This window comes from Marmota monax, unplaced genomic scaffold, assembly GCF_021218885.2.
Source record: "Marmota monax isolate L192 unplaced genomic scaffold, Marmota_monax_Labrador192_F-V1.1 WCK01_AAM20220418_F8-fsc00001, whole genome shotgun sequence".
Lineage (NCBI taxonomy): Eukaryota > Metazoa > Chordata > Mammalia > Rodentia > Sciuridae > Marmota > Marmota monax.
The window spans coordinates 8,070,935-8,096,042 of NW_026693777.1; the positions used below are offsets into that span (position 1 = coordinate 8,070,935).

At 33.5% G+C, this 25,108-nt stretch overlaps 1 pseudogene; it reads right to left on the reverse strand.

The window, feature by feature from the left end:
* Nucleotides 1–1,399: 1,399 nt before the first annotated feature.
* On the reverse strand, nt 1,400–8,689 carry LOC124104515 (DNA-directed RNA polymerase III subunit RPC7-like; annotated as a pseudogene).
* Between the last annotated feature and the right edge of the window lie 16,419 nt (nt 8,690–25,108).

Here is a 25,108-nt window from a genome sequence, read left to right on the forward strand (position 1 = left end):
AATTAAAGATGAGAAAACCTGATTATGAGGAAAATATTTGTTTCTCAAAATTTTTTTTCAGTCACTTTCTAAGTTTCAATTGTTTAGAAGGTAAGAATAAAACTTAATATATGATCATTTATTTCTCTAAGGTAAGAGAATGTAAACATGGTAAATTCTGGTTAGTGTCTAAACACTTTAGAGGAAGGAAAAACTAAGACACAGAAAATTAATCAAGTAAAGTTTCACCATTGAACTTAATATTACAGTAGAAATAAAATTTAGGGCTGTGATTTTTCAGGTGAGTGGGTAATGGAAAACATATTCCCAATAGGGAAAAATAAATTTTACTCATTTCAAAAAAGTAGTCTTTTTTGAAACCTATTATGTGAATTTCCTTGAATATATTTGGCATATTTAAGCTTTTGGAGGCTGAGGTTTCTAGGTATTTTCTCCCAAAAATATAAAATGGCAGGGAGCTAGCTTTTAAGTTAAACAAAAAGATTAACAACCTGAGTTAATTCTATATTATAATCATTATAATCGACTGTATAGCCTATGAGTCCTGTGAAGTATAATAGAGCCGGCTACAACTAAACCAAATTCACACTTGTGCTTTCTACCATGAAATTTATATAACCAGGACTTATGTACTTAAGTATTCAATTAAAGAAGATGTTTTAGTCTAATTTTTATAAGCCCAACTATTTGAATATGTCAAACTTATTACAGAGGATCACTAACTCATATTTTATATGGTATGAAGTTAGCCCCCAATTCAAGTATTTATAATATGTATCCCAAATGAAAGTCTCTCTATACTAGCTGACATGTGAAATGTAAAATTTACATAAGTTGACATTTTCCCTTACATGTATGTTTTTGATCACAAAACAGCCTCTTTGTGATCAAAAACATACATGTAGGGAAAAATGTATGTTTACAATTTTAGGAAGATTTAAGGAGTCATAGTGTAATAGCATAGAACATAGCAAATAAAATATAATTTTCAAGTTTCTTTGTTTTTAAAGTGTTCCATGCACTATATTAAATCAATTTTCAGGTGATAGAAATCCATTACAACTAGTAATACTTTTACAAAAGAATAATTGAACAAGAATAAGTTTTTTAAGTATGTATGAATACATAGATTAAGAGATGCAAAACTCTTTAGCATAATAAAATCCAAATAATATAAAAATCCACTAACATACACAAGAGGGATGGCAAAGTTGTTAAGGAGGAATGTCAGAGTTTCAGATGTCATATATTTAAATGGTAACTAATGCATAAAAGCGGTTATGAATATCTCAGTGACAAATATTTGTCCAACAAAATAGAAACGAAACATAAATCAAGTCTGTCCAACTGCTCAGAAGCTATATTATCTTTTTTTTTTCCTTGAGAAATTTTACGGCTACTAGGTTGCTTCATCCATGTTGTCATTTTCTGCACCAAAATCATCTCCATATTGAAAATACGAATTAAAGTAGTCATTTTCCTCCTCTTGCTCTTCTTCATCATACACCTCCTCTGTAGCATCCTAATCGTCATTGTCATCATAGCCTTCTTTACTTTTCTCTTTGCTTCCTTCTTTCTCTTCATTTTCCTCGTATTATTTTTCACCATCACCTCTCTTTTCCAATTCCTCAATTTTTTTCAACACATCTTCAGTATTAGTGAATAAAGTACCTTTGTCTGTATCTTTGGCCTTTGTGGATTTTGGGTCTTTTTCGCATTTTTTTCCTGGGCATCATCTCTCTTGGGAGCCTTCTCCATTCTGATATCCTCTTGTTTGTATACCTTCATATATCTTTTACTAGACCTTTCAATATCTTGTTTTCCTTCAAGTGTTTGAATAAGATAAGGCATTCTTTTCATTGTTTCTCTCAGTTACCGTTTCAAGGCCAGAATATAATCTTCCCCTTCTCCTGTTCTCAGTGGCACTGTCTTAGTGGATGTGGTTTCAACAGTACATCAGGTAACTTTTTACCTCTGCGAAATCCAAAAGCCTCAGTACTAAAAGTATAGGCAGCATGACCTCTTCCTTCATTCTCAACTATCAGAACTAGTTATACCACAAGAATGACAAGCTGATCACTTATTTTGGGCAAAACTGTGCCTGCCTGCAAGAAGGGGTGCTGGCAGGGGAAGCCGGTGCTCAAGTGCCACAGGTTTCACCTTAGAGAAGCGCTCTTATTGACATCTTTTAATTTTTTTTTCTTTCATACCAGTGTTCGAACCCAGGAGTAAGCAATATCCCTTGCCAGCCCCTTTTTAAATATTTTATTTAGAGACAGGTCTCCCTAAATTGTTTAGGGCCTAGCTAAGTTGCTGAGGCTGGCTTTGAACTTGTGATCCTCCTGCCTCAGCCTTCTGAGGCTCTGGGATTACAGGCATGCCCCACATGGTGCCCAGTTTATTGTAAGCTTTAAACGTTATATTTGAAATAGGAATTTTATCACTACAGTTTCTTCTGTATTGTCAGTTTTGATAATATTTATAGTTGTTCTTGTAACTGTAATCTTGGGCTGGCAGGTATATAAAAAATTATGAAGGGTAGAGAACTTAACTAGCATATACAAGGTCTTGGATACAATCTTTAGCATCACAAACGAGCAACTCACAAAGCCTGTTTTATTTGCCTCACATGTATTTAGAATCCCAAAGATTAATCCCAACAAATTCCACCAATTTTCATGAATATGTAAATATTGTTTATAATTATGTTAAGAGTTTGTCATTATTATGTGTCCTTTATTTTTGGTCCCAGTGTCATGAAACTAATACTTGTAAAACTATCATATTCAGTGTTTTAAAGTGTTTTTTTACAGTGCCTGAAGCATGATAGGTACTCAAACCAATTTGTTGAAATAATAATAGTTCTATCTGTTTAGACATGATACAGAACTGAAATTTTAATTGCAGCATATTTTACATGAGAAGATGATTAGAGAAAAATGGTTTAGAGGATGAATTTGCTTGTGCAAGAAGAAAAATAATGTCTGGTACAACTTCTTAAGTCATTTTCTTAAGTGAAAAGCTTAAATGTAAATGTTAAAAGAGCAACAAGAAAGTGAATAAACTGCCAATATGTAGAGGATGTGCATTTTTATGTCCACCTCTGCAGTGATAAAAGTCTATAAAAAATAATGTCAGTAACATCATGTTAACAGAATCCCTTCCAAATAAATTTATTCTGTAACTTTCATTGCTCCCCATTCTTTTCAATCAACACCTAAAATTACAATTACTAAGAATATCAGCTTAGCAATTCATAAGATAGTTGGCTTATGCACCATGTGTTTTAAAAGAAAAAATAGTAAACATACAAGCAGAATAAAAACAATATTTCTGTATGAAGGGGCAAAACAGAATATAATCACAGAGATTACAACTTTTGAGGATATAGTATTGCATGGACATCTGAATGGTAATGGTAATTTTGTTCTTACCAAGGTCTTTGATCAGTGAAAAATTTTAACTGTTACCTGCAATACTATGAAGCTAGAGTGGATTTTGGGGACTTTAGAAGAAGAAAGGATCACAAATAAACAGCTCACAAGGACTGTTTTATTAGCCTCACGTGTATTTAGAATCCCAATAATTAATCCCAATAAATTCAGGAGAAAATGTATGTAACATTGGGATTTAGGAATTATTTTTAAGGATATGGCTTACCATCTTAGTACATATATAAGAAGGGAGGAATAATGCAAAGATATGATTTATTCTTTTCAATTTTACAATCTCTTAGTTCAGTTTACAAAAAGAAGCAATAAAATTTTTATACTTCTTGAACTTAAAGTATGAAAGATAACTATTGACAATCTATTTTTAAATTTTAATATTTTTTTTTACTTTTATAAGTTCATTGAAAACTTCAGTTTAGTTAAATATAAAAATAGAAGGGCTGCGGATATAGCTCAGTTTGTAGAGTGCTTGCCTCACATGCACAAGGCCCTAGGTTCAATCCCCAGCAGCATCAAAAAAAGAAAAAAAATAGAAACTCTGGGAGAAAACTATGCATATATACAAGTCGTTGCACATCTTCTTAGGCAGTATAAATCATATTAACCTGGAGGAAGTTTGTAGACTAACTGCAGTTACTAAAAGATTATTGGACCACAAATGAACATTTTTCATTTCATTTCCACATTTTACATATACAATGCAGTACACACATCCATTATTTTCTCAAATAGAGAGACTAATGAGCTGTGCAAAGACTTAAATGCCAAACATTAAACAATCCTCAGATTCCGAAGTGTTAGTATATAACATCATAAATGAGTTTTTGATGATTTAACCAAATTTTCATCCATATTTCTTTTTTTTATCACACATTGAGTTTGTGGTCTAGAATATCATGTTCTGAAAAGTTCAGATGTTATAATAATGATTTCAAAAGAAATCTTTGAAAGGATGTTGAAGGAGAAAAATAGAAACTGGAGAATAGACTAAGGTAGCACTTCACTAAAATTAGTATGTTATGTACTTGTGTGCTTTTTTTAAAAAAAAAACTTAATTCTTTTCTCCAGATACTAATAAGTGAAAATTATTAATATAGTTTTATGAAAATGAACTTTTCTGTAAATGTTTAGATACTTCTATTGAATATGGATAGTGGTCATGAAAAAAACTTGTTTTAAAATGAACATAGGTATTTGCTACTGAAAAAGACTTCCAATATTATCTCTTTTCATGTATTGATTTTTTTCTAGTTGTTGATAGATGTTTTTTTAAAAAAATTTGTTTATTTATATGTGTTTCTGAGAATCAACCCCATTGCCTCACATGTGCCAGACAAGTGTCCTACCACTGAGCCCCAGCCCCATCCCCCGACATTTTTTTATTTAAAATTCTCACACTGCCAAAATAAATTTTTCTGCAGTAAAATTAATAAATTAAAATAGTTTCAAGAGGGAAATAAAGTTTCCTTTTAATATGTATTCTCACAATTCAAAATGTAAAGCTTTGCATTTAGAAAAACCATTATTCAGTTACCACAGGAAACACATTCATTTGTGTATTGTTCAGTCAATACAAAGAACCAGAGATACAAAACTTAATCATTATCAGCCATAATGTGACATTATAGAACAAAAATATTATTTTCCCAGAGTATTACTTTAAATTAATTGTTATTTTAATTAGATTTTCAACATCTACCCATCAGCTCTGTTATTTAGACAAAAGTATAGAAAAAGCCTAACAGAAGTTTGGTATTTAAACTATTTTATTAATTTTGCAAGTAGCAAAAAGTTCAGTAAAACATCTTAAGGAGAAAACACTCAAAAATTTACTTTTTCACTTATGAAATGTTGAATTTATGTAGAAATGCACTTATGTTTTTATACATACACTGAAATATTATTTACCAGCCATATGAATCTCTATCAACTGAAAACTAGTTAGTTCTTTTTGTTTTATATATAATTTATAATTGTACATAATAGTGAGATTCGTTGTGACATATTCATATTGTATGAAGTTGTACATAGATAATTGCTTCAATTTCTTAAGGTAATTCTAGTCCTCTGAAACAAACAAACAAAAAGTTTGAGTTAACAATAAATGAAAAGCAAGCATGTGACTATTTCAAAACTAAATACTCTAGTATCTCTATTATCACACTCAGGATCTTACGTAGGGCAAACAAAATGCTTAACTAATGAATTTGGCCTAAAAACTTGCAAAAATTTATAGAAAATGTGAGGATAAATATGTTGCTGGAGCAATTTTGAAAGACTATAAAAGCAAATGAATTTGCTAAAATTATCATAGAATACGATTCTTATGCATATCAGCAAATTTTTATTGAGGTTCTATTTTTTTGCCTTAAACATACTAAAAGTACACAAAATATATAAGTGATAGAAGTGAACAACTGAGAATCATGTTCACTATCAGCTGTAAAATAAAGTAAAATAATTCAGTTACCAAAAACTAAATAAAATGAATAAGAATTTACTGAATGCTTATAAGGCAAACAAGCTCATAACCATCATCCACATAAAGAAACAGAACCTTTGATGTCCTGCCATGCTCCATGTTCCAATCTGATCTTTTTCTTCCCATTGTGATTCACACTCTCTTGCTTTTTATAGTGATCACTCCTTGCATTTCTTTACAGTATTGGTATAAAGTTTTATCATTAATCATTTATCTCTAAGCCAACCCATTGTTTTAATTTTTGGTTGACAATAGTTGTGCATATTTATGGGATATATTATGAAGTTGGATCTTTGTATGTATGCTAAAATATTTCATAAAGTTAGTCAACATGCCTATCTCCTGACTGACATCATTTTTGGGGGGAGAATGGGAATGTTAGACATCTATTCCTAGCAATTTTGAAATCTGTAATACATTATTATTAACTGAAACCATTGTGTGATGCAATATATTACTAAAACATATTCTTCTAATCCAACAAACTATCCTTTGATCAATAACTTTCCTTTCTCTATAAACTCCCACCATTCCCAACCTCTAGTAACCATCTTCCCACCTGTGAAATATAAAGAATCAATCTCATAATCATGCCCATCTTTAAATCATGTTTTAATCCACTAATTTTGCCCTCCTTTTTACTTACAATTTGTCTTTTTCTTTTCTTAGAGTTTTTTTCTATTAACAAACATAAGCCTTTTTACATATAAGGCTTTTTTCACAGCTTAGTTTTCAGTTGAATAACTATTGTTACCAGATAAAAAAATTCCTTTTGTTTGAAAGTGACCAATCCAGAGTCTTAGTAAAATATATTTTCAATCCACTTGGCAAGATTATACTATTTGTATAGTTTCTATTTGTTATAATAACTTCTAATAATGCTGAAACAAATTACCATGAAATTAATGGTATAAAACAATATAAGTTTATTGTCTTGCATTTTAGTTCTAAATATCTGAAGCCCAACATGGGTCTCATGGGTTAAAATCAATTTCTGTGCAGTGTTATTTCATTCTTTAGGGGGAAGTTTTCATCTTTTGTCTAGTGTCTGGAGACTGCACTCATTCCTCAGCTAACAGTCCCATTTCTCCATCTTCAAAGTCAGACCTGTTGTTACTCTCTGACTGTTCTCCCTCAGTTAAATTATTATACTCAGGAGACATTTTTTCTAATTTTAATGTTTACACAGGAGTAATCCAGGCTACCCATGTCAAGGTTTCTAACATTAAGCACATTTAAAAGTCTTCTTGTCATGCAGAAAAACCTATTCACAAATTCCTAGGATTGATACAGGAAAATCTTAGGGAGGCATAATTTTGCCTTCAGCATTGGAGTTTCTTTCAGTAAGAAACATTTTGATTGTCTCTTTTTGTTATGTTAGCACTTTATGACTCTCATTATCTAATCCATTAATTCAAAGATATTTGCAAAATAGAGATTTTCCAGTTAACTTTTTAAAGTTAACTGAAATGCAAAAATACTTCATAAACTTTTGTGTAGAATATAAAAGTGAATAGTCAAGTATTACCTTTCCTTTTCAGATTCACAGGTCAAATAGGGAGGACAGAATTAATACTTGATTCTCTTTCTTTACTTACTAGTTTCAAAGATAAATTATTTTATTTCATTCTTTATCATGTCCGGATGATCTCATTGTGTGTGTGTGTGTGTGTGTGTGTGTGTGTGTGTGAGCACATGTGATCATACTTAGTAATTATAACTTTAAATACATTTGATGGGTGTCATTTTGTTGTGGTTATGGTGCTTATTACAGCTCCATCTGTCTCATCTTTGAGCAAAGGGTGCATCTTTCATATTTTCCTTTCTGTCTGAGAGGACAAGGTTAATGAATTTTAAATCATTTTAAAACAAAGTTTTGCTGTATTTTGTGGGCATAACTTTTCGACATGGTTGCCTTGCCTGAGGTATGAAAGAATAAAGCAGTCCCTGGCATCTGGGAGAGGCTGATAACCATCAGCAAACCCCACAGTGTTTTGAAAGTTAGCTTAATACTCCTCTAAGTTTTAGTGTGCCTGTGTACACCTGAACAATTTCAAAAAGCTTCAACATCATACAAAGCCAGCTTTCACCAAGGCTGACCAAGAATAAAATCAATAATAAATAGAAATCCTTTTCAGTTATTATGTCTGAAACACACACCATATAAATTGACAAACTACCATCTGTCTTGCCTACTATAACTGCTACTTATTTACTAAAAAGAAAGTCTGGCTGAAATTTTACTTTTTCTAGATAATATTTATTAAGTTACTCATTATAAAAGTACCCATTTCCTGATAGAACCCAATCCATTATAAATCTCCATTTCCCTAAATATCCCTTTAAAATCCCCTTAATGAGCCAAACTGCTATTAAAAATCCTTTATAACAAGATATTACTAAAAAACTGCAATTCTCCATGTGTGAGGTCTCACTTATTGCAATGTGTAATAGCTAAAAAAGGGTATGAATTTTAACCTCAACAGTTTTCTGATGTTTTACTTAAATTTAAATTGATTTTATTGAGCTTTTTGTAAGAGATACATGATTTAAATACTTTTGCAAAATTTCAGGCAGCTCTTAGTTTTGCTCTTTTCTTGGAGTGTTCAAAAATATGGTGTGTGTATTCTGAGTGTTCTTGTTTGTATTCCCATGACTCACCTTTATGTATGTTTGTCCCTTTTTTGAAATGCAGGATCTTGGTCATTCTCAATTTTGCATCCATGCCCAGTAGTTTATCTTGGTATGGGGTCATATTTGGAAGGACCCAAACTGGTTTGTGTAAATTGATTTTTAATTATTATTCCACAGGAACATTGAATAAAAGCCAGTTACTGGGCCTTCTTTACTCATTTTATCTCAGATAAAAATTGTTTCAATATTTCACCTTTCAATATGAAATTTACTGAAAATGTATTTTTCATTTTATTTTCAAAGTGTTTTGTCATCAATGACTATTCATTTATATTGAAATATTTGTGTATATCTGTCAAGGTAATTATATGAGTATTTTGCCTTTTATCTGTCAGTTTCATGAACAATTATGACAAGTTACCAAGTATCAACATGTACCTGCATTCGTAAGTTGTCCTAGTTAGTAATCTATTGTTATTGTTATAACCAGATTCATTTGCTGATAATATTTTTTCATATAATTTTTGCCTTCATATCTGGTAGAGATTTTTGGTAGAATTCTTTTACTTTAGTGTTAGGATTTTTTATCTAATATATTCTGGATACATAAAATACATTCAGCGACAAATTTATACCTTTTCTGGCCTCTGGAGACTAATATTCCTTTAATATCCAGAAATATTAAAGTCACTGTTTAAGTTCTTCAAACCTAGACTTTTCTTCAGAAGAAGTTTAAAACAGCTCAATATATTCAAAAGATATAGGACCTTTTAGATATTACATGTCCATATATATTTTGAAATTGTTTTTCAAGAAACATGATCATTTCACATTAAGTAAGTTATTGAATTTTTCATCAAAAGATGTTAATAATACTCCTTTATATCTTAAAATTTCTGGAACTACAGTGAGGAAAATATATATAAAATTCAATGCACCCATTTTAAGTATATTGTCTGATGATTTTTGACAAATGTCTATTCTCCTTTATTAAATTAAAAGCATAAAACTTTTTCCATTGGCCTTTTTATCTTCAAAATCAGTTTCCCTCATTCTGTTTTCAGGAAGCCTGTTTTGTATCAGATATATTTATTTAAATTAGATTTACCTTTCCCAGCATTTAACAGTTACCAAATCACTCAGGAATTTGTCTTATGTGTGTGTTGGCTTTTACGCAGGATGATATTGAGATTTATATACTCTTCTACATTAAAAACTGTGGTTTATAAAATTGGTGAGAGTTCTAGGGGTATTTATCATGCATGAGTTCTCAAGTTCCACCTCCAGCACCACATATGGATATGTATACACAGAAAGATGAGCAGTATTCCATTGAGCGTATATGTTGTAATATGTCTTTCTATTTATCTGGTGATAGTCATTTGAATTTTTTACAGTTTTTCCCATAAATATAAACTACAAATATTCACGTGGAAGATTTTATGTAAGCATGTTTCATTTCTTCTAAGTACATATAAATACACTGTTGGGGCCTATATTGTATGTATATGCTGAAATTTATTAGAAGAGCCAAATGGTTTTCCAAAGTCATTATATAGTCTTATTTTGAAAGTGATCAATGAATTACAGGTTTCTTTGAACCATCCTTAGGCAGAGGTGATGACCTTATGAAAACTCTGGGTGGAAACACGTGGATTGAGACTGCTCGGTTGCTGGTGCTCTGTTTAAAGGGAGCTCTGTGCCTCGCAGAATTTATTGGTTCAGTAGCCATGGGTACAAACACCAGCTGCCTGAAGGTAGAAGAGATAGATATGAGCACAAGCTGATAAGCTTTTAACTGGTTGTATCTGATCACAAGGCTGTTGTTGTTTATTGTCGCGACCCCTTGCCCGCAAGGAAGACGCAACTCAGGAATCTTCTTTCAGCAGTTTATTCAGGCCCTTGATATTTCTTCTTCTTCCCCTCGGATGCCCCTCCCAGCCTTAATAAAGCATCTCAAGCCCCAATGCGAAGCTGCCACGTGGAGCTTTCTCATAGGGTGGTGAAAAACCATGTGCCAACTCTCCCAAATAAGGAGTTGTTTGTCACAGACCACAGCGGAGCCAGCGCCATCTTGTAATGACGACCATAGTCTGCAGAAACGGCAGAAGCGGCTCACCACAGTTCCCCCTTTCTGTTTTCTTAAAACAATACAGGCGAGAGTAGAGGTCCTATCCCACTGTGCAGAAGTGGCTGCATAGTATGACTCAGTCCTAAGGAGGGCCCTTCCCCAGATCTGAGGCCATATCAGCCGACGCCTTTTTTCGTGGGGCGGGGCATGGACGTGTCTAACCCGCATGCAATAGGACATGCTCTCCTTGAGGTCCACGTCAAGGATCACTCAAGTGCAGTGCCTTGCCTCGCATCCTGTATCGTGACGATGGTGGACGAAGGGGGATAGCTGAGGCTGAACTGTGGCTGTTTATAACGACAAACAAGTTGACAGCACCCTGAAAGAAAGGCACGGACTTTAAGGCGATAGAAAAGCACTAGTGTGGAAACCCATCTGCGTGCAATGGCAGTAAGACCGGCAGAGTGCAAGGGCTTTCCAACACTAAGAGAATAACAAGGAAAGTCATGTCGATCCCAGTGCAATGTTATAATAACTTGGGGTGTAACGACCATGTCAAAGGTTTACTGTTTAAGATGCGCAAGCCAGACTTGAGGTGAGTTGCCAATTTCTAAAGCTGCAAGAGCTTGTATGATCATAGCCTTATCGTGAGCACTGCGGGCCTTAAGGCGACAGAGAAACCACAAACAGAGGAACATACCGAAGCAACACATTGCACCAAAAATGCCTACCCCCACCCACTCTTTGAAGAAGGAAAAAGCAGAAGATATCCAATCGGTGAATTGACCCAAAGTCACGGGATTGACACGGGTACTGTTCAAGACAGCTATCTGGGTTAGTTGAGACTGGATCATGTTTTCTGCTTCCATGGACCAAGTTCCGGATGGATACTCCCCGATGATGTGGGAGGCATTTCTGGAATCATAAAATCTGACAGAGGTTATACATAAATGTGCACGTTGATCAACACAACCCAAATGAACTTAGGTCAGACAATTCCTCAACTTGAGCTTGAAGCAGATCTATCCTTTGATTAGCAGCCAGAATCCCAGATAAAATGTGTTGATTAATTCTACTTTGAGATTTAAGTATGGTGGATGTTTGTTGAATAACCTGATTAATAGTGGCAGCAGTTTGAACCTGGCTGGCCATGGCTACTCCAGCTGTAACTGCTGCAGCAGCAGATACCGCCACAGCTGTCACTATAGCTGCCGTAATTCCAAAATCTCTACGGGCTCTAATCAGTTCAACAATAGGAAATGACTCTGGATCCGCAGTAACCGGGATCGGGACAAAGGTTGGAATTTTCATAACCACTGCCGTAGTCCAGGAGCCATTCCAACACTCAGACAAATAACAGGTAATATTAGAACAATTAAGCATCCCCTGTAATGTAACATTAGCCAAAAGAAACAGGAACGGAGATTGGAGACAGACCACTGCAGAGGGTAATGTAGCATTAAACAATTGTGAATTGTGTGAAGTAATTTTAAGTCTCCTACCTCGCTCCGAGTCTTGGGTACTGCCAGAAACATTAAACAGCCAACTTTGGACTCCTAATATTTCCCTGGGGAAACACAAGCGCGGACTAGACTAGCCCAATCTGAGGGAGTCATGCAAAATCTAGTAAGTCCCTCCACCTGAGTGAGAGTGAAAGCGGCATCTATGCCGTAAGTGCGGACAGATTCTGCCAAGGTTTTAATTATCTTAAAGTCTAAAGGCTCATGATATCTTCCCCTGTTATTGTCCTGAAATACAGGGTATGCAAGTCCCATATCTGTATTAACTGTCCTCCAAACTTGTGCATGAAAAGATCTCCCGGAACCTTGGCTCCCCCCCACATACGGAGGTGGGGCAATCGGCACCATATCTTCTTCTAGATATTCTACCTCCTCCTCCTCAGAGTTTTGTTGACCGATGTTAACTCCCTTCTCCTTCTTACAGTAGGCCTGCGTGCCCTGTGTCTCCTTTTTCTTCTTTTTCATTTTTATCTTATGTAGTTGTTGTAACAATATATCAAGGTCCTCAGAACTCTCTGAGTCGCTTGTGTTCTCAGGCGTTTTTAATTCGGTCAAGTCTGGGTAGAGCCTTCTCCTATTTTTATCTTCAGGCTCTTTTGCCTTCTCACTACTGTTACTTTTAATACTCTCTGCCACTTCACTACATGATCCTTCAGATTTTTCCTCATGCAGTTGCTCAAGAATAGCTTGACCCTCACTCACAGCTTCCTGGCATTTACCATCTGTTATACATCCTCTAACTAACTTCCAAAGTGGTATAATGCCACCCTGCAAGGTACCTTGCTCATGAGCGAAATCTAGATCTTTCCCTAATTTGTCCCAGCTGGGAACCGTAAGACTCCCTGAAAAAGCAAACCAAGGAGCCGCTATATCAGCTTCTCTTAAAAACATCTGCAAAGTACTCTGCTTTATCTTAAGTCCTTTTGAATGTAACAACCCATCTAGGGCCAACAAAATTGGGCTTGAAGAAGCAACGCCCATAATGTTTTTAGAGCTATAAAGAAAGTGAAAGTACAAAAGTCCCCGCTCTCTTCCTTTTACAGGGGAGCATCCCTGTCGTCACAACAACAAAAGAAGCACAAAAAACAAAAGCGAAATGACACAACAAAAGAAACACAGAAAACAAAAGTGAAAGTGCACAGTGCAGCTGCAATAAAATGTAATGCTCTCTCTTTCTTTACAGAGGAGCTGCCCCACTTTGGTCGCGGATCCCACTTACCTGGGACTAACCCCGCTTTGGTCGCGGATCCCACTTATTGGGACTAACCCCGCTTTGGTCGGGGATCCCACTTACCTGGGACTAACCGGTGCACCACCCCTGACTGCTGAAAGTTCTGGTTCCCGGGTCTCGGCACCACTTGTCGCGACCCCTTGCCCGCAAGGAAGATGCAACTCAGGAATCTTCTTTCAGCAGTTTATTCAGGCCCTTGATATTTCTTCTTCTTCCCCTCGGATGCCCCTCCCAGCCTTAATAAAGCATCTCAAGCCCCAATGCGAAGCTGCCACGTGGAGCTTTCTCATAGGGTGGTGAAAAACCATGTGCCAACTCTCCCAAATAAGGAGTTGTTTGTCACAGACCACAGCGGAGCCAGCGCCATCTTGTAATGGCGACCATAGTCTGCAGAAATGGCAGAAGCAGCTCACCACAGTTTATCTTGTAAAAGCTTTCTTGCAATAAATTCTTTTGATGTTTAAACCTATATAATAAATGTGCAGAGCCTGTTTGTGGCCAGTCTTCTCTGACCAGGAGTTCCATTGGCCCACCAAGTCCTGCTTTTTTCTATGTTTGTGTTTGTCTTTTGTCCAATCCTCTTATCAGCTCAAGCTTGGGGCAAACAGAATAAACATTGTGCAGGATCACAACAGTCTTACATTTTCACCAGCATACTATGAAAATTTAGCTGTATGAACTCCTTGCAAACACTTGGCATAGTCTTTTTTAACTTTAGACACTCTAATAGATTGAGTACAATGATATTTCATTACGGTTTTGGTTTCATCTGATTGTGTATAATGATATTTTGCTATGCTTTTATCTGATGACTTATGAAGTCTGGCACCTATTTATGTAATCATTAGCCAGTTATCTACCACTATCCCTAGAAGTGTTCAAATATTTTGGAAATATGTAATAGGTGGTTTGTGTTGTTAAAAATGTTTCATGCTTTATGTGTCCTATTTAGAAATTTTTGCCAATTATTGTGAATAATTTTTCCTATGATTTTAGAAATTATATATTTGTAGTTTTTAGGTTTAGATTTATAATTTAAAGAGCAAATAATATCAGTTACACACTATGTTATTAAAAAAATTGAAATGAGAAAAATGGTGAAATGAATATCTCAAAGTGTAACTAGTTAGCTATGGAATGTGTGTTGAGGGTTCTACCATTGATTCAGGGATTAGGAATATCATCTGCCCTCAATTGAACACAGAGGCCAACATACCACACATAGGATTCCCCATGGTATATCTCCTGAACACTTCACTTTTATTGCTTTAACATGCTCATTGTGTTCTCACTCTGACATATTATATCATAAATATTGTGAATAGAATGAAGTCTTTATTGAAGTCAAATATATAAGATATTAAATTCAATCTCTATCAACTTGATAGTTTTTACTTTCAGATACTTCATTTGTACAAAAATATGAAGACTATTTGTCTCAGGTTTTTTAATAAAAAGTAGTGAAACATCAATAATAAAATAATTTGGCTTTTTGAGTAATGGCTACATAACAGCAACTATTTTGAATATTCAGTTAATTATACTAAATTCACAGTGAAAATAATTGCATTATTATTATTTTAGGGATGAGGGGACAAAAAATGTCCAAGATTCCTTTTCTAAAGTCACGATAGAGACATGATTTTGAAGCTCACGTTCAAGTGTGTTATACACACATATTTGCTTTTATTAAACACAGAGGTGATTAATGTATGCGTATCTTGCTAAGGGATGACACAAACTGCTGAATGGAGAATATCAGGTAAATACTTCAGAATTCCTTAAAGGAAGTTTGTTGGCTGTTTCTGAATTCTCTAGTATCCAAAGGCAGAAAGTGATGAATACAGGTATATGATATTTTTGTGCATGTATGTTCTTGTTTTCACCACAGAATTAGGTTGATAATCATGATCTTTCCCTGGCTTGATTGCTTTTATCAGATATCCATTTTGTCAAAGTTTATTATCACTCTTTTTTTGCATAATTAAATAATTACAATTTATGTAGTCTCTATAAACTTGTAAACTTCTCTTTTGTGTTTTTCCTTACCTCTTAACAGAATTTTGTTTTCATGTAAATATGGGCAATTTCTATCAATACGTAACATACACTGAATTAAATAACGCACTAACAAAAAGGAGGTTATCCTCTAAACCTCTTTTCAGTTTCAATAATCTCTCTCTTTCTCATGTTCCCAGTGGAAGAAGTTTTACATATTCTGATGTCAGGTGTCTATCTTTGTACTGCATATGCTGACTTGATTATTTTGAAAAGGAATCCATGTAAATAATGAACAAAATACTATAGAAATATGTCACTTTTTACTGTAAGGAGTATCTGCCATAGACATGCCAGGACTCACTAAGTTGCTGGCCATAAGGAACAACAACCATTGAACTGCTTAGTCATATGTGCTTGCAATTGATAGAGCTGTAAGAAGCACTAGCCATAGGCATGATTAGCAATGACTAGTTAAAATTGATAGGGAGCACCGCTCCATAAACATGCACAAAGAAAATGCCCTGCTGCAAATACATCATCACCTCACTGGACAAAACCAATGAACATTGACTTTCACTGGGTGTAACCAATCATCAACATACACTACCAACTTGGAACTGTATTTAAATTGCTGATCCTGCCATATTGAAGAGTTTCGCTCCAAGGACATCAGTGAGACTGACTATCTTGCTGTTTGTCCCTGGACTGACTCCACAATTCCCTAATGTCCAGCCATCAGCTGGAGAGAACCACCAGACAAGAACAATATCTGCTCTTTGGCCAACAGAAGTCCGTGGCATTGGAGGTATTTTGGGCTTGCGGTTGCTCTGGGTTTGTGTAATTTGCTTATAGTGTTTAGTTAGTGTGCATCAAATGCGAGTTGCTCCCACACACCCAACATTTTGCATTAATTATTTATATTTGATGATTGGTGTGAACGGATATATGCTTGCATTTAAAGACAATCCCCTTCCAAGTAATTATTAATAGCTCTGCTCATGACACTCCCCCTTCATAACCTGAGGGGAAACAGGATTACCTTTCTTCTCTATTTTAGGCAGATGCATCTGTCCTTGAGTACACACCCACATAGGAATGAAGAAATCCAGATTTTGGAGATGGTATCAGAAGATCTCAGAAATGTCTATTTCCCAAATGAACAAGTAAATTACAACTCTGAGAACAGCCTTTGAGTCACCTCTTTAAAAGCCCCTTGTTCCTGCTGATGGGCAGAATCACAGACTCTGGGACAGGAGTCCCCTCTGTTTCTCCTTTGCTAGCAAAGCAATAAAACTTCTTTTTCCTTTTTCTCAAAACCATGTCCTTGTTATTGGATTGGCATAGGGGACAAGAACTATAAAATATATAGATTTTATATATTGATTTTTGTAAAAGCATTACTTAATTAAGCTGCACTTTTTTCTATGAACTTAAGTATCTATTATAGTATTTTATTTACATACAAATATGAGGAGGGGTAAAGCAATTGATACTTTCATTTTAAAGGGGCTTTTAACAATAGATGTGAATATCCCGATGCTTTCTGAATGAAATGCCAGCTTTAAAAAACATATTTAAAGTTGTATTGGATCCACAATCCCATATTTGTTACAGCACTATTCACAGAAATCAAAATAGAGTCCATCAATTGATGAACAACAACAACAACAACAAAATGTGGCTCATGTACATAATGGAATACCATCAGCCATAGAGAAGAAATCGCCTGAAACAACATGGATGGAACTGTTGGAATATAAAAAAATATATAACTCATGGAATTTCAAAGTAAAAGGGTGATTACTAGAGTCTGGGGAAAACAAGGTAAGAGAAAAGGATAGAGAGAAATTAATCAACCTATACGAAATTGCACTCAGGTAAGAGTAAAAATTCTGGTGTGCTATTATACAGTAGGGTGGCAGACAAAAATGTACTATGCATTTCAAAAAGCTAGAACCGGATATTTTAAATGTTTCCACCACAAAGAAATGATAAGTGTATGTGTATATAGATATATTTAGCCTGATTTAAATACTATAATTTGCAAAACACGTATCAAAACATCATATCAAAACATTGTATCAAAACATCACAGCCTGGCATGGTGGTGCATGCCTGTAATCCCAGCGGTTCAGGAGGCTAAAGCATCAGGATGGAGAATTCAAAGCCAGCATAAGCAATGGCAAGGAGATAAGCAACTCCGGGAGATTCTACCTCTAAATAAAATACAACATAGGGCTGGGGATGTGGCTCAGTGGTTGAGTGGCCCTGAGTTCAATCCCCAGTAGCCCCCCAAAATAAAATCAAAGGTTAGACTAGTAATAGGCTACTTTTTTGTTTTTAATGTATAAATTGAGAAAAAAGTAAAAATAAACATAAATAAAAACTTTTTGCTTATAATATTTGTTGCTTTTTTTCTTTTTGTATTTATTATCAGAAAATATTTGCCTTGGATTCTTTGCTGTGACAATTTTTAGCCTATTTCATGAAGACAATATCTCTAAGATCAGAAGCTTTCTGAGGCAATTTTCATCATCATACCCTGGTGACCTTTGCAATATTCTGTGTCTTTATTGTCGAATTCCACTGCAAACATGGGGAAACAGTTAATCAGAATACATAGTTTAAAAGGTCAGATAGCATATTTCAATATGACATTTTTAAATAATTTTTAAAAATGCATAAATAGAACTGATAATATTTGTTTTTTTATATATGAATAGGAAGGAAACATTTGAATATCTATACATGAAATAGTATTACAACTGTGGGTTCCTGTACATTCTGTGAATGAAGTCTTACTATCTCAAACTGATTAGAAATATGCATTCAGACTTCTATTAATGATAAATCTAATAATATATGAACTAGAAACTTTCTACATTTAAAGCAATATTTCAATCCATGATGCATATTTTTAAATAGTGTATTGATAATCTATACTGTTATTCTTTTTTCATTTACTGAAGAAATTTTACTATGCTTGAACAGAAGAGAGCCCAGAATACTGAGGGTTTCAGTTTCATAATGAATATAGGCATAAGTAAGCCATATAAATGTTGCTAGTGAGATTCATGAATCAGGGCTAATGACATAGAATTAAATATAAAATCCTATATTGTACCTTGTATAGATTTGCAGCATTCATAATGCAGTTTTCAATTTTACTATCTTGTGGCGAAATGCCTATAAAATTTAGTAACTTTAAAGCTCTGAAATTTCTTGGAAAGTATATATAAGATAGTGGGAGGCATTGAAGGGGAAATGAGTGAGAAGCCATATCTATGTCTAATCAGAATGGCAGAACTGGTCACCTTTAATTAGGCTAGCCAACTATTGATAGAATCTAGTCCTAGAAAAAAAAATACTTGCCCCAAAGTGAACTGTTTTCATAGGATTTTATTTCATAATAATGTATATTCTATTGATGTTTCTTCAAGTATATGTTAATTTAATGATAATTTGTTGTTTTAGATTCTCCACACCTATTCTCATACTAAATCCAGGATACAATTAAGAAGATTAAAATGTAACAAAGGAAAAATTTATAGTAGAGCAGTGTTTTTTATTTTGAATAAAAGTCATTTAACAATATCTTTGCTATTGTTGTGCTATGTGTAGAATGCAAGAGTTGGATATTTAAATTGCTCCCATATTTCATGTGTTTACAATGAGTTATTTGAATATTTATGCGTTCATTATACATCTACTGTTTTTCTTCAGGAGTTTTAGAGTCTAATAAAACTGTCACAGAATTTTAAGCTGAAACGAATAAATAAGTGGATGCTTAGGTTCCTTTTCATTCTGTAAATAGGTTGAAAACACTATAACTTCTTAAGGTTTCTCGTCACCTACAAAAGAAGCTGAAATTAATTGTGATCCTAATATGACAAATTTCCAAAGTTTATCAACTCATATTTATCAAGATTTGTTGATCTAGAATCACTGAACTGTATGTCTGTGATTTGTTTTATGTGAAAGAAAACAGAAAAGGAACAAATTAACCCAAAAAGCTTTTATTTCTGCTGAAATGATAATTGTTAAACTAAGATTTGAGCCATTAGAGTGAATCCTATACTTTTACTTCTCAACAACTTCACTGTGTCTAGGTAGAGCCAATTGAGAAAGGTTGCTGAGTAGGGGAGTTAAATCTCTAAAAATCTGCTCTTTCATAGAGAAAAAAAAATAGTGGGAGAAAATGTTAAAAATCAACAAACTATAGAAATTTTACAGAGTCTTATAGCAATCTAAAAAATTTTGAGTTCATTGGTATTATTATAAGCCCATGCCCTGTCTCTAAGCTACACAATGCCCTTATGAATCAGTTTGGCAAAAAGGAGAAGTTAAATGATAGGTTTCTAGCTTCACAAAATTTCATCTCAACAAAATTATCACGCTGATCTGTCTGGAAGTTGTCTGTAAGGACCACATTCACTGAGCTAATAGTTATTTGATCTGGCTCAGAGGTCCTTCTGATGGAAAATCCCTATCCTCAGATCAATGGTCAAAAGCAATAAGTAGCAAATGTTTAACATTGCAGTTGCCTGAGGCCGCAATACCAATTTTGACAAACTTGAGGGTGGCAAATAAATCTAATAGAAAAATCTGGAGGATGAGATATTCATAGGGTCCTTTATAAAGATCTACCATATTTTTAGGACTTTAGAAGTCAATATACATTATTGAATATACATAAGGAATGCCTGGGAAGTCCCTTATCTATCTCAACTCTGGTTGATTTTGAAGGTCCTGGGAACAAGAAAGTAATGGCCAGGTAGTTAAAAATGGCCATGATAGGAAGCTGTACCTCCGAACAAACACAGAGCTCTTGACAAAAGTTGAATGATGTAATTAACTGATCACTAAACTAATTAAGCAGAGATTTCAGTATCCATAGTAGACGAAAAATTCAGATTTTATAGGAATTTTCCAAGATATCCAGTAGAAATGACACAAAAACTAAACAAAAAAATAACAGGGAAGTAAGCACTTTGTGTTTCCAGACTTACAACATTAAGTTATTTAAAAATGTTCATTTTGCAACAACAAAAATAAGATGTAAAAAATAAAACAGAAACATAGCCTCATAAACAGGGTAAACATTCAGTAACCTGAAGAAACTCAGGGTTTGTATTTACTTATTAAGATTTTAATCCAGAAATTGTGAATATAATCAAAGAATTTAAAAATCAATATAAGAAAGTATTAGAACAATGTTTCAAAAAATATAGAATATGAATAAATAAATCTGAATAAAAAAATCAAAAATAAATTTTAAAAGAAAATAATTAAAAAGAAAATATTATTAAATTGAATCAAGAATAGGTTTTATCTTTTGAAATAATTAACAAAGTTGAGGATAGATGAGTTGAATTTACCAAACTATGGAAAAAAAAAAGAAATCAAGTAGAAATTTGAAGATAACTTTTAGAAAATTGTGGAACAGCATCAATTGTATAAATATACCCAAAAGAAATAAAATGAGATTAGAAACAGAAATATTTCACAAAGTAATTACCAGAACCTTACTAACTATATTATTGAAAGCAATAAGTATAAACATACAAGAATCTCATAGAACTCTAAGTGTTGTAAATTCAAATATATCCATTTGTAAGCACATTACAGTCAAACTTTCTGTTCCAGTCAGATTTCTCCTCTCTCTCTCTCTCTCTCTCTCTCTCTCTCTCTCTCTCTCTCTCTCTCTCTCCTCTGTCTTTGTAACTGTGACCAAAATACCCAAAAAGAACAACTTAGAAGAGGAAAGTTTTATTTGAGGCTTACAGTTTTAGAGGTTTCAATCCACAACCTACTTCATCACTCTGACCCCATCATAGAAGATGGGCCAAGCAGAGGAAAACTGCTCAACCCATGATAGGACCAGGAAACAGAAAGGGAAAGAAGCCCAGGGAGGAACAACCTTTCCAGTGCACATACCTGGTGGTCCACCTTCTCCAGCTACACCCTACCTGCCTACAGTTACCCCACATTCAGTCCAGTCAAACCAGGATGGACTGGTTAGGTTACAAGATCATACTCCAATCACAGCAGCTCTGAATATTCCTGTATAAAACAGAAGTTTTGGGGGGACACATTATTTCCAAACCATAATAGTACTCAAATCCAAAGGAAACAAAGTCTAGGAAAAAGAGAAAAACAAATCACCACACATAAGAGATAACTAACAGCATTAGCAGCTAGAATCACTTAAAGAAAACTGTGGAAACCAGAAATAACTGTAATATCATATAAAAATGCTGAAAGCAACAGACCATTTATCAAGTTTTTTTTTAGTCAGCACAACTATGCTTTAAAAATAAATGTGAGTGAGTCATGTATTTTATATGCCTGTAATCCTAGCAACTGAGGAGGAGGCTAAAGTAGAAGGATCAGAAGCACAATGCCAACCTCAGCACTTAACAGGGTCTTAAGCAACTTAGTGAGATGCTGTCTCAAAAAAAAAAAAAAAAAAAAAAAGGAGGAGGAGGAGGAGGAAGAGGAGGGAGGAGAAGAAAAAGATGAAGAAAAAGAGGATGAAGATTAAGAAGTGAAGATGAAGAAGAAGAGGAGGAGGAGGAGGAGAAAAAGACAAGGATTGGCAATTCCCCTGATTTCAATCTCCAATACCTAAATAAATGAATAAAAAGAAATAAGATACCTAAATAAATGAATAAAAAGAAATAAGACATTTTCAGATAAGAAAAAGCCATGAAAATTCATTGTTAGCAAAACCAGTCTTTACAAAGTACTAAAGATACTACTTCAAACTCAAGTGGAAGGACACTAGAGAGTAATTCAAATACACACAAAGAAATAAAGGAACACATATGTAAGTACATGTAAATAGGTAAATAAAAAATTAAGTATAAATGTTTATAAATGTTATTTTTTTTACTTTCCTCCCATTCTCTTATTTAGATAACAACTGCAAAAAGCAAGACTTATGCATCTGTGTTTAAAAGCTCACAATGTAGACACATGCAATTCACAGGAATCAAATGGCACAGAGGGAGAGATTTGAATTCTATGTAGAAATATTTTGTATATTATTAAAATTAAGTTGTTATTAATGTAAACTAAACTGTAAAATGAGATGTTAATTACAATCCCCAGGGCAATATCTATGAAAATGATTTAAAAACATAGTTTTATTTGGCTTAAATGTAAAAAAAAAGCTAATTACACATGGATGATTTGAAGAAAAAAATAATAAAACCAAAAATACTTATGTACCCTCGACTACCTAGTAAGAAATAGTTACCAATCCTTCTGATGATCCTGTAAACATCTATTTCTAAAAAAAAAAAAAAACATGATTTTACTTACTCTCTGTCCATGGTGCTTTGGAGGTGATCAAAGTTCTTCAGCAAGTTGCATTAATCATGTGATTTCTTGTCTTTGTGCATTTTTGAATATGAATTTATTCCCAAATAATGTATTATTTACTGAATTTTTTTGAAATTTTCAGCTATGTTAAGTTAAATTTCAATCAATATTCTGAAACTTTTATTTTTTTTATGCTCAAACATGTTATGAAATCCCTGTAGGTTGATCTATTTGACTAAATCATTTTTAAATTTGAATACTACAAAATAATTTAAATATAATGGAATTACTAATTCAACCAAATTCCCTGTGATTCTTTTTTTTATTCAAATGGGGTATGAATTCTTATTTTTCCACATGTACAGATTGCAGGATTACATTGGTTATACAGCCGCATTTATACATACAGCAATACTAGTGACTGTTGTATTCTGCTGTCCTTCCTATTCCCCCTCCCCTCCCCTCCCCTCCCATCACTTCTCTCTACCCAATCTACTGTGACACATTTCTCTCTCTTTTTTTGATAAATTACATTTTTGGTATTTTGATTTGAATTGTATTTATATTTTTCATGATGTTTTACAGAAATGTATTGGACTTTTGAATACAAAACTCTATAGACACAACATTAGTGACTGCTGTTATTAAATAATCTGTGATTTTTTTGAAATTTAGATTTAGAAAATAATATATGTAAATGATGAGATTTTCCATTTACAATCTTTTAAACATGTTTAGCATCTAATTTTGCTGACAATGAAGATAAAATAAAAATATAAAATTGAAATTGTACTTGAAAAATTCCTTATGTTATTACCAATTTTAAAACAGAATTTTTATTGATGCATAGTAATTATACATAATAGTGGGAGTCATTGTGACATATTTGTACATGTTGCATAACATGATTTATATTTTTAAAGAAATATCTTATTGTTTAAATATGAATGCATAGTGTAGTAGTACAATGGTTGTTTACAGATACTTTTGGGGGGGAATGAAAAATCTCTTTAATCCCTAGTTTGATAATATTTATCAATGAGTTATTGCTCAATTTTATAAAACAAGTTATAAATTTGATCTCATAATCCTATCGATGGATATACAGACCATTTGTTGAAAATAGTAGAGTTTAAGAACTTGGTAGATCATTTTAATAATATGCTAGGCAAGGTTTAAAAGGGCCATAATGAGCTGAACGATAGATGAGATAAAGCAAACTAAAACATTGAGATGAAAATAAAAGATTTTAAATAACATAGAAAAGATGCATAAAATATGACATAGATAAAAGATTTAATATTGACATACCAAAAGAAAAGTAAATGTGCAGAAGAAGCAAGGTTTTAGGTGATAATGGCTGAAGGAACTTAAAGAAAAGAAAAGAAAAGAAAAGAAAAGAATAGATAGGATACCTAGCAACATATGCCCAATACATTGCAAACTTAAAGCAGGATAAACTCACATATGGAACTCATCAAGTAAAATTACCATATATTTATTCTATCTTTCCAGAATTCTATTTATTTGTATTGAAAAAATAAAACACATGAACTCAAATATTTGGTTTTATCTGCATCTATTTTACTTCTATTTGTAGTATTTCCATTTTTTGTAACTGGTTGCTTTGTGTTGCTTGATAAACTTTTTGTTTAAAAATGTGTAGTACTAATTGGAAGATCTGAATATTATGGCCTTCTCAGTTTGCGTGATTTTTTTTTTTTTTTTGGCCAGTAGTTATAAAAGAGTAAGATCACTCTTTTTGAATCAGTGATTGAATTCATTTAAAACAGGCTTAATATTTGTTATGGGTGGGCTAGTATCGTATCGGTTACCAATCAAATTTATGATGTGACCACTTTTGCAGATCCCAAACTCTAATTTCAATTCTTTAAGCCCAGATGACACTTGAAAACTCCATTCAAACTTTTATGCTCCTGTTTTCCAGTTGACAAATGTCTCAAGAGAAAGAGACACATCATATTTTACACCCAGTCAATAAATTCTCCTCTATTCCAAGGTCTGTGTCTACCATTCCTTTCTTATGTTGATTGTTTTCTGATGGCGTTAGCCATATTTTACTTTAGCCATATTTTACCTTCTCTAGATTTTCTAGACAGCCCTTATGGGTGGGAGGACCAACATAAAACCCAGCACCACTAGGGGTGAATATAAAAATAATTCTTTGATTTTTCTCTGACATTAATGTAATGAATAACCAAGAACTTCACATTTGTAGTAAAATACCAGATTTAAAATAATTGTATATGAAAAAAAAATTAAGATGTACTTTAAGTGAGACAATAGATTACTTTGTACACTTCTGAGAATGAAGCATTCCAAATTCTCCAAAATCTATGCTAAATAATTCAAGTATAATAATTTTTTTTT